This window comes from Furipterus horrens, unplaced genomic scaffold, assembly GCF_987537825.1.
Source record: "Furipterus horrens unplaced genomic scaffold, mFurHor1.1.pri manual_scaffold_5, whole genome shotgun sequence".
Taxonomy (NCBI): Eukaryota; Metazoa; Chordata; class Mammalia; order Chiroptera; family Furipteridae; genus Furipterus; species Furipterus horrens.
The window spans coordinates 126,074,378-126,085,201 of NW_028327175.1; positions in this window are offsets into that span (position 1 = coordinate 126,074,378).

A 10,824-nucleotide genomic window follows, 5' to 3' on the forward strand; every position below is an offset into this window, starting at 1 on the left:
CATTATCAACAATAGACAGATCATCCAAGCAAAGAAACACCAAGGATATACAGGCATTGAACAACACACTAAACCACATGGACTTAACTGATATATATAGAACTTTCCACCCCAAAGAAGCAAAATATACATTCTTTTCAACGGCACACGGGACATTTTCAAAGATAGACCACATAATAGGACACAAAACAAGCCTCAACAAATTCAAGAAAATTGAAATATCAAGCATCTTTTCAGACCACAATGCCTTGAAACTAAAAATCAACCTCAGGGAAAAATATCAAAGACATCCAAACTCATGGAGACTGAATAACACGCTATTAAATAATGAATGGGTTAACAATTACATCAAAGAGGAAATCAAGAAATTTCTAGAAACTAATGACAATGAACACACAACAGCCCAAAACCTATGGGACACAGCAAAAGCAGTCCTAAAAGGGAAGTTCATAGCAATACAGGCATATCTGAAAAGGACAGAAGAATCTCAAATAAAAAATCTAATCCTAAAGCTACAAGAACTAGAACAACAACAACAAGCAAAGCCTAGGACAAGAAGAAGAAAGGAAATCATCAAGATCAAAGCAGAATTAAATGGCATAGAAACTAAACAAACAATCCAAAAAAATCAACAAAACTAGGAGCTGGTTCTTTGAAAAAATAAACAAAATCGACAAGCCTCTAGCCAGGATCATCAAGAAAAAAAGAGAGAAGACCCAAATAAACAAAATCAGAAATGAAAGAGGAGAAATCACGACTCAGACCTCAGAAATACAAACAATTATAAGAAATTACTACAGACAACTGTATGGCAAGAAATTTGACAACCTAGAAGAAATGGACAGATTTCTAGAAACATATAGCCTTCCAAAACTGAATCAAGAAGAAGTAGAAAGTCTCAACAGACCAATAACAAAGAAGGAAATTGAAACACTAATCAAAAATCTCCCTGCACACAAAAGCCCTGGACCAGATGGCTTCACAGGCAAATTTTACAAAACATTTAGGGAAGAACTAACTCCTATCCTCCTCAAACTATTCCAAAAAATCCAAGAAGAGGGAAAAATCCCAAACTCTTTCTATGAAGCCAGTATTACCCTAATCCCGAAACGAGGTGAAGACACAGCAAAGAAAGAAAACTACAGGCCAATATCACTGATGAACATAGATGCTAAAATCCTCAATAAAATTTTGGCAAACAGGATCCAGCAATACATCAAAAAGATCATACACCACGATCAAGTGGGATTCATCCCAGGGATGCAAGGATGGTTTAATATTCGCAAATCAATAAATATAATACATCACCTAAACAAAATGAAAGACAAAAATCACATGATCATATCAATAGATGCAGAAAAAGCATTTGATAAAGTACAACACCCATTTATGATGAAAACACTCAGCAAAATGGGAATAAAGGGAGCATACCTAAACATAATTAAGGCTATATATGAGAAGCCTGAAGCCAACATCATACTCAATGGACAAAAACTGAAAGCATTTCCCCTGAAATCAGGAACTAGACAAGGCTGTCCACTCTCCCCACTTCTATTCAACATAGTGTTGGAAGTCCTAGCCACAGCAATCAGACAAGACAAAGAAATAAAAGGTATCCAAATTGGGAAAGAAGAAGTAAAACTATCACTATTTGCAGACGACATGATAGTATACCTAGAAAACCCTATAAACTCCACTAAAAGACCACTCGATAGAATAAGTGAATTTGGCAAAATAGCAGGGTACAAAATAAATATACAGAAATCTAAGGCATTTCTGTACACCAACAATAAAATATCAGAGACAGAGGCAAAAAAGAAAATACCATATACTATAGCAACAAGAAAAATAAAGTACCTAGGACTAAACTTAACCAAAGAGATAAAAGACCTGTACACTAAAAATTATGCAACATTAAAGAAAGAAATTAAGGAAGATACAAATAAATGGAAGCAAATACCATGTTCTTGGATGGGAGGAATCAACATCATCAAAATGGCCATACTACCCAAAGCAATTTACAGATTCAATGCAATCCCTATTAAAATACCAATGACATATTTCACTGACCTAGAACAAATCCTCCAAAATTTCATATGGAACCAAAAAAGACCCCGAATAGCAAAAGCAATCTTGATATAGAAGAACACAGCAGGAGGAATCACGATACCAGACATCAAACAATACTACAAAGCCACTGTGATCAAAACAGTCTGGTACTGGCATAAGAACAGACATACAGATCAGTGGAACAGAATAGAGAGCCCAGAAATAAACCCAGGCCTCTATGGCCAACTAATCTTTGATAAAGGAGGAAGGAACATAAAATGGAGTGAGAAGAGCCTCTTTAACAAATGGTGTTGGGAGAACTGGACAGGGAAGTGCAAAAAAATGAAACTAGACCACCAACTTACACCACACACAAGAATAAACTCATCCATCTATGAAAGACTTAAATGTAAGCTGTGACACCATAAAAGTCCTAGAGGAAAACATAGGCAGGAAAATTTCAGATATCCCACGTAACAGTATCTTCACGGATACATCTCCTAAAGCAAGATAAATAAAGGAAAAAATAAACAAATGGGACTACATCAAACTAAAAAGTTTCTGCTCATCAAAAGAAAACATCAGCAAGATTAAAAGGAAACCAACCATATGGGAAAACATATTTGCCAATGATATCACAGACAGGAGACTGACCTCCAAAATATATAAAGAGCTTATACAACTCAATATCAAGAAAACAAACAACCCAATTAAAAAATGGGCAAAGGACCTGAACAAACACTTCTCTGAAGAGGACATACAGAAAGTCCATAGACACATGAAAAAAATGCTCAACATCATTGGCCATCAGAGAGATGCAAGTAAAAACCACAATGACATACCACTTTACACCAGTCAGAATGGCCATCATCAACAAGTCAACAAACAACAAATGCTGGCGAGGATGTGGAGAAACGGGAACCCTACTGCACTGTTGGTGGGAATGCAGACCGGTGAAGCCACTCTGGAAAACATCATGGAATTACCTCAAAAAACTAAAAATGGAACTGCCTTTTGAACCAGTGATACCACTGCTAGGATTATACCTGAAAAATCCTAAAACCCTAATCCAAAAATCCGATGCACCCCTATGTTCATAGCAGCCCTGTTTACAATAGCTAAGTGCTGGAAACAGCCTAAGTGCCATCTATAGATGAGTGGATCAAAAAACTGTGGTACATTTACACAATGGAATACTATGTAGCAGAAAGAAAGAAGGAACTCCTGCCATTTGCGACAACATGGATGGAACTAGAAGGAATTATGCTTAGTGAAATAAGCCAGGCAAAGAAAGAAAAATATCATATGATATCACCTAATACAGAAAACTAAAGAGCAACACAAACAAACGAACTAAATAGGCAAAGACTAGAATAGTAGTCAGTAGGGGATAGGGGGGAGGGAGAGAAGGGGGATAAGTAAGGGTAGGGTCTAGTCAAGGAACGTGTATGAATTACTCATGGACACGGACAACAGGGAGGGATATGATTGTGGGGGAAGGGATGGGCTGGGTGGGGGGAGCAATGGGGGAAAAATGGGACAACTGTAATTGAAAAATGAAAATAAAAAATAAAAATAAAAATAAATAAATTTAAGTCACAACTTGGAAGATATTTTTAAAAGGAAGACTTTTTTTTTTGGAAATGTCTGAGAAAAATATAATGAATGGGATTAACAGCAGACTAGATATTGCTAAAGAAAAGACTAGTGAACTTGAACACATAGCAACAGAAACTATCTAAAATAAAGCAGGTAAGAAAAAAGTCTTAAAAATAAATAGATTATCAGTGAGCTGTAAAACAATGTAAAAGCCTAATATATAGCCTTGGCAGGTGTAGCTCAGTTGGTTGCACATCGTCCCACTAAGAAAAAGGTGGCTGGTTTGATTCTTGGACAGCACACAAGCCTTGGTTACAAGAGGCAACTGACTGATGTTTCTCTCTCACATCAATGTTTCCCTCCCTTCCTTTCTCCCTCCCCTCCCCTGCATACAAAAGATAGATAGATAGGTAGATAAATAAATAAATAAATAAAGTCTAATATATGTGCTATTGGAGTCTCGGCATGAGAGAACTATTTGTAGAAATAATAGTAAAAATATTTTCCAAATTTGATGACTATTATAAACACAGATCCAAGCATATCAACAAACCCCAAACATATATACACACACACCAAGGATAAATGGCAATGAGCATAATTAAATTATTTAAATACAATGATTCAGAGAAACATCTTAAAAGCAGCCAGAGATGAAAACATGTTATAGACAACAGAATAAAGACTCAGATGACAACAGAATTCTTGTTAGAAAGAGCAAGCAACAAGACCATGGAGCAATATATTTCAAGAATTTATATGGAAAAAAAGATCATCCTAGAATTCTATTAGCTGCAAAAATACTTTCAAAATTAAAGATAAAATAAAGACTTTTAAGAATCAGATAATTCAAAAGAATCATCACCAGCAGGCCTGTACTACGAAAAAAAAAAAAAAAAAAAAAAAGGATAAATGAAGTCCTTCAGGCAGGATAATGAGATGAGATGAAAATCTAGTTATATAAAAGAATGAGTAATATTTTTAGTAAATAGGTAAATTATGGAGGTGGTGCCACACACAACCTAGGCTCTGTTGGAAGTTGCTCTGTCCAGCAGAGGCTTTGTGACCACGGTGAAACAAACTTTTACCCAGGACACTTTATTACATCTGGGGGAAGGAAGGTGACTGTCTCTCTAGTAGAGACCAGCAGCCAAACCTTCATTTCTCATGTCTTATATTGTGGAGAATACATACGAGAGATACAAGGCTAAAATTCATAAATCATCTATTGTATTCAGGCGCTTGACAGTAACAGATAACATACACTAATTTGGGAGTCACACTGACTGATTAGAGTGAAGGTCTATAAAACATTTGGACCAGGTGCAGGGTTTCATATACTCCCTGCTAAAGTTAGCTTACACTACATTGCTGATAAGGAAAGCAGAGCAAGTTCTAAAGCACAATGAGCTTCATAAGCGCTCTTTGATCTAATTCCCATGTCAACCCTCTGAGTGGTTGACAGTTATGTTTCACACACAGCCTTATGTTGAGACCTAGAGACAAGTGCAGCCAGGAAGCTGGTGGCTCGTCATGCTCAGGCCGGGTCTACAATTTCTTAAACCATGAGAAGCGGTTGCCCACAGTAAATCATAGATAAATTAAAAAAAAACATTTTTCCTATTAATTAAATGTTATTGAAAGATAATTATTTAAAACAAAAATGAGAAAAATGTGTATTGTGAGGTTTACAACATATGTGGAAGTAAAACAAAAGGCAATAATAGCACAAAATCTAGGAGGGGAAAAATGAATGTACTGTTGTAACATCTATTTACCAAGATGTATACTGTTGCTTAAGGCTATGAGTTAAGGCAGATGTTAACTATAATTTTAAAGTGTATATATAAACCCTGCAGCAACCACTAAAATAGCACAATAAAGAATTATACCTTATAAGCCAACAAAGGAGTAAAATGGTGTAAGGTAACTGTCCAACTTTGTTTTTTTGCATGTGGATATTTAATTTTCTAATCATGATTTGTTGAAAGATTGCCCTCCAACTATTGAATGGTTCTGATAACCTAAAAGGTAGTAAAGTAGAATTATAAAAGTAATCAATTAAAAGGATGCCTTCAAAGAAGAAAAAAAAAGAACAAATAGAAAGTAGTCAAATTAAAATTTTTTAAAATTTTGATTTATTGCTTTTACATTACAGTTGTCCCACTTCGTCCCCAATTCTATGCCCCCCACCCAGCCCACCCCTTCTCCCACAGTCAATCCCCACCTCGTTGTACATGTCTATGGGTTATTTATACTAGTTCCTTTATTAAACCCTTCCCCTATTTACCTCCCTCCGCTCCCTCACCCCTCCTACCCTGGTAACTATTAGTCCGCTCCTTATCTACATGCCTCTGGTTCAATTTTGCACATTTGTTTGTGTTGTTCATTAGTTTCCTGTATTAGGTGATATCATATGGTATTTGTCTTTTGTCCCCTGGCTTATTTTGCTAAGCATAATTCTCTTTAATTCCATCCATATTATTGCAAATGGCAGAAGTTCTTTCTCTCTCTCTGCTGCATAGTATTCCATTGTGTAAAGGTACCATATTTTTTGATCCGCTAATCTACAGATGAGCACTTAGGCTGCTTCCAGAACTTGACTATTGTAAACAGCACTGCTATGAACATAGGGGTGCATAAGTTCTTTTAAATTCAGGATTCTTTGGGTATAATCCTAGCAGTGGAATTGCTGGTTCAAAAGGCAATTGCATATTTAGTTTTTTGAGGAAGTTCTATATTGTTTTCCATAGTGGCTGCACCAGTCTGAATTCCCACCGACAGTGAACTATGGTTCCCTTTTCACCACATCCTTGCCAGCACTTGTTGTTTGTTGACTTGTTGATGATGGCCATTGTGACTGGTGTAAAGTGGTATCTCATTGTGCTTTTTATTTGCATCTCTCTTTTGGCTAGTGATGTTGAGCATTCTTTCATATGACTATGGACCCTCTGTATGTCCTCTTCAGAGAAGTGTTTGTTCAGGTCCTTTGGCCATTTTTTAATTGGTCTGTCTGTCTTCTTATGTTGAGATGTATAAGTTCTTTATATATTTTGGAGATCAATCACTTGTCTGAGGTATCATTGGCAAATATGTTTTCCCATATGGTTGGTTCCCTTTTCATCTTGCTGATGTCTTCTTCTGCTGAGCAGAAACTCTTTAGTTTGATGTAATCCCATTTGTTTATTCTTTCCTTTATTTCCCTTGCCTTAGGAGATATATCAGTGAAAATATTGCTACATGGGGTATCTGAAAATTTCCTGCCTATGTTATACTTTGGAACTCTTATGGTGTCACAACTTACATTTAAGTCTTTGATCCATCTTGAATTTATTCTGGTGTATGGTGTAAGTTGGTGGTCTAGTTTCATTTTTTTGCATGTCCCTGTCCAATTCTCCCAGCACCATTTGTTGAAGAGGCTCTTCTTACTCCATTTAATGTTTCTTCCCCCATTGTCGAATATTAGTTGACCATATAGACCAGGATATATTTTGGGCTCTCTATTCTGTTCCATTGATCTATATGTCAGTTCTATGCTCATACCAGCTTGTTTTGATTACCGTGGCCTTGTAGTATAGTTTGGTGTCAGGTAGTGTGATTTCTCCTACTGTGTTCCTCTGTCTAAAGATTGCTGTGGCTATTCGGGCTCTTTCTTGGTTCCATATAAATTTTTGAAGTATTTGTTCTAGGTCTGTGAAATATGTCATTGGTATTTTAATAGGGATTGCGTTGAATCTATAAATTGCTTTGGGTAGGATGAACATTTTAATGGTGTTGATTCTTCCCATTCATGAACATGGTATATGCTCCCATTTATTTGTATCTTCCTTAATTTCTTTCTTCAGTGTTATGTAGTTTTACGAGTACAGATCTTTAATCTCTTTGGTTAAGTTTATTCCTAGGTACTTTATTTTTCTTGTTGCTATAGTGAATGAAATTTCTTTTCTAATTTCTATCTCTGAAATTTTATTGTTGGTGTACAGAAATGGCTTTGATTCTGAATATTGACTTTGTATCCTGCTATTTTGTTAAATTCACTTATTATGTCGAGTAGTTTTATCGTGGAGTCTATAGGGTTTTCTATGTACACTATCATGTCGTCTGCAAATAATGACAGTTTTACTTCCTCTTTTCCAATTTGGATGCCTCTTTTATCATTTTCTTGTCTAATTGCTGTGGGTAGCACTTCCAAGACTATGTTGAATAGGAGTGGAGATAGTGGACATCCTTGTCTTGTTCCTGATTTCAGGGAGAATGCTTTCAGTTTTTGTGAACTGAGTATGATGTTGGCTTCAGGTTTCTCATATATGGCCTTTATTATGTTGAGGTATGCTCCCTCTATTTTCATTTTGCTGAGTGCTTTCATCATAAATGGGTGTTGTACTTTATCAATTTTTTTCAGCATCTATTGATAATGATCATGTGGTTTTCGTCTTTAATTTTGTTTTTGTGGTGTATGACATTTTTTGATTTGTGAATATTAAACCATCATTGCGTCCCTGGGATGAATCCCACTTGATCATGGTGCATGGTCTTTTTAATGTATTGCTGGATCCGGTTTGTCAATATTTTGTTGAGGATTTTAGCATCTATGTTCATCAGAGATATTGGCCTGCAGTTATCTTTGTTATGTGTTGACCTGGTTTTGGATTTAGGATAATACTGGCCTCATAGAAAATGTTTGGAAGTCTTCCCTCTTCTTGGATTTTTTGAAATAGTTTGAGAAGAGTAGGCATTAGTGCTTCCTTAAGTGTTTTGTAAAATTTGCCTGTGAAACCATCTGGTCCAGGGCTTTTGTGTGCTGGGAGGTTTTTGATTACTGCTTCAATTTCACTAGTTGTTATTGGTCTATTCAGGCTTTCTTCTTCTTCTTGATTCAGTTTTGAGAGATTTTATGTTTCTAGAAATTTGTCCATTTCTACTAGATTATCAAGTTTCTTGCCATACAGTTGTTTGTAGTAATTTCTTATAATCCTTTGTATTTCTGTGATAGCAGTTGTGATTTCTCCTTTTTATTTTTGATTTTAGTTCTTTGGGTCTTTTCTCTTTTTTTCTTGATGAGCCTGGCTAAAGGCTTGTCAATTTCATTTTGTTTTTAAAAGAACCAACTCTTAGTTTTATTGATCTCTTGAATTGTTTGTTTAGTCTCTATGTCATTTAATTCTGCTCTGATCTTGATGACTTCCTTCCTGCTACTTGCTTGGGGATTTGTTTGTTGTTGTCCCTCTAGTTCTTGTAGCTGTAGGGTTAGATTTTTTATTTGAGATTCTTCTATCTTTTTTAGGTAGGCCTGTATTGCTATGAACTTTCCTCTCAGGACAGCTTTCGCTGTGTCCCATAGGTTTTGGGCTGTTGTGTGTTCATTATCATTTGTTTCCAGAAACTTCTTGATTTCTTCCTTAATGTCATTGTTAACTTCTTCATTATTTAATAACATATTATTCATTCTCCATGAGTTTGAATGTTTTTGAGTTTTTTTTTTTAGGTTGATTTCCAGTTTCAAGGCTTTGTGATCTGAGAAGATGCTTGATATAATTTTAATTTTCTTGAATTTGTTGAGGCTTGTTTTGTATTCTATCATGTGGTTTATCTTTGAAAATGTTCCATGTGCGCTTTAAAAGAATGTATATTTTGCTCTTTGGGGTGAAAAGTTCTTTATATATCAACTAAGTCCATTTAATCTAGAATGTTGTTCAATGCTTCAATATCCTTGTTGATTCTTTGCTTCGAAGATCTGTCCATTGTTGACAATGGGGTGTTAAAGTCCCCTAATATGAGTGTGTTGCTGTTGATAATTTTATTGTAGTCCTCCAATATTTTCCTTATATATTTGGGTGCTCCTAAGTTGGGTGCATATATGTTTACCAGGATTATATATTCTTGATGGATTGCTCCCTTAAGTATTATAAAATGTACTTCTTTGTCTCTTTTTATGGCCTTTGCTGTGAAATCTGTTTTGTCTAATATAAGTATTGCTACTCCAGTTACTTTTTTCTTGTCCATTTGCTTAGAATACTTTTTCCCATCCATTCACTTTCAGTGTGTGTAGATCTTTTATTTTGAGGTGTGTCTCTTGTAGTCAACATATATGTGGATCATGTTTTCGTATCCTCTCTGCTACCCTATTTCTTTGAATGGATCATTTAATCCTTTTACATTTAAGATTATTATTGATGGATATTGATTCATTTCCCTTTGTACCTGTATTCTCTCCCTCTCTCTTTTTCTTCTTTGTCTTAAAGCAGAACCTTTAGCATCTCTTGCAATGCTGGTTTGGTGGATATGTATTCTTTTAGTCTTCCTTTGTCTGGGAAACTTCTTATTTCACCTCCCATTTTGAAAGAGAGCCTTGCTGGGTAGAATGGTCTTGGTTGTAGGCCTTTGTTTTTCATTGCTTGGAATATTTTTTTGCCATTCCCTTCTGGCGTGTAGTGTTTCTGTTGGGAAATCAGCTAATAGCCTTATCAGAGCTCCCTTGTATGTTACTTGCTGTTTTTCTTTTGCTGCCTTTAGGCTTCTCTCTCTGTCTTTGAATGTTGCCTATTTAATTATGAAGTGTCTTGGAGTGGACTTCCTTGGGTTTATCTTCACTGGGACCCTCTGTGCTTCCTGGACTTGTAAGACTTTTTCTCTCCTCATGTTCAAGAAGTTTTCTGTCATTACTTTTTCAATCAGGTTTTCTATACCTTTCTCCTTTTCTCCTTCTGGTATTTTTATGATATGGTTATTGTTGCATTTCAAATTGTCCTGAAGCTCTCTTAAGCCCTCTTCATTCTTCTTTAGCCTTTTTTTCATTTTGTTGCAGTGTCTGGGAAGTTTTTTCTATGTTGTCCTCTAGCTCATTGATCTGGTTGTCTGCTTCATTTAGCCTGCTTTTGATTGATTCTATTGCATTCTTCAGTTCAGAAATTGTATTCTTCATTTCTTCCTGGCTCTTATTGTTAGTTTTGATGTCCTTTTTCATGCTGGTGTAGTTCTCAGTAAGTTCCTTGTAGCTTCCCTGGAGTTATTTGTAGTTTCCCTGGTGTTCTTTGTAGTTCCCCTGGAATTCATTGTAGTTTTCTCCAAGTTTGTTGAGTTCATTGAGGTTTCTCATTGCCATTGTTTTGAATTCCATGTTTGATAGTTTGCTTGCCTATATTTCATTTATCCTTCCTTCTGAGAATTCCTTTTTGT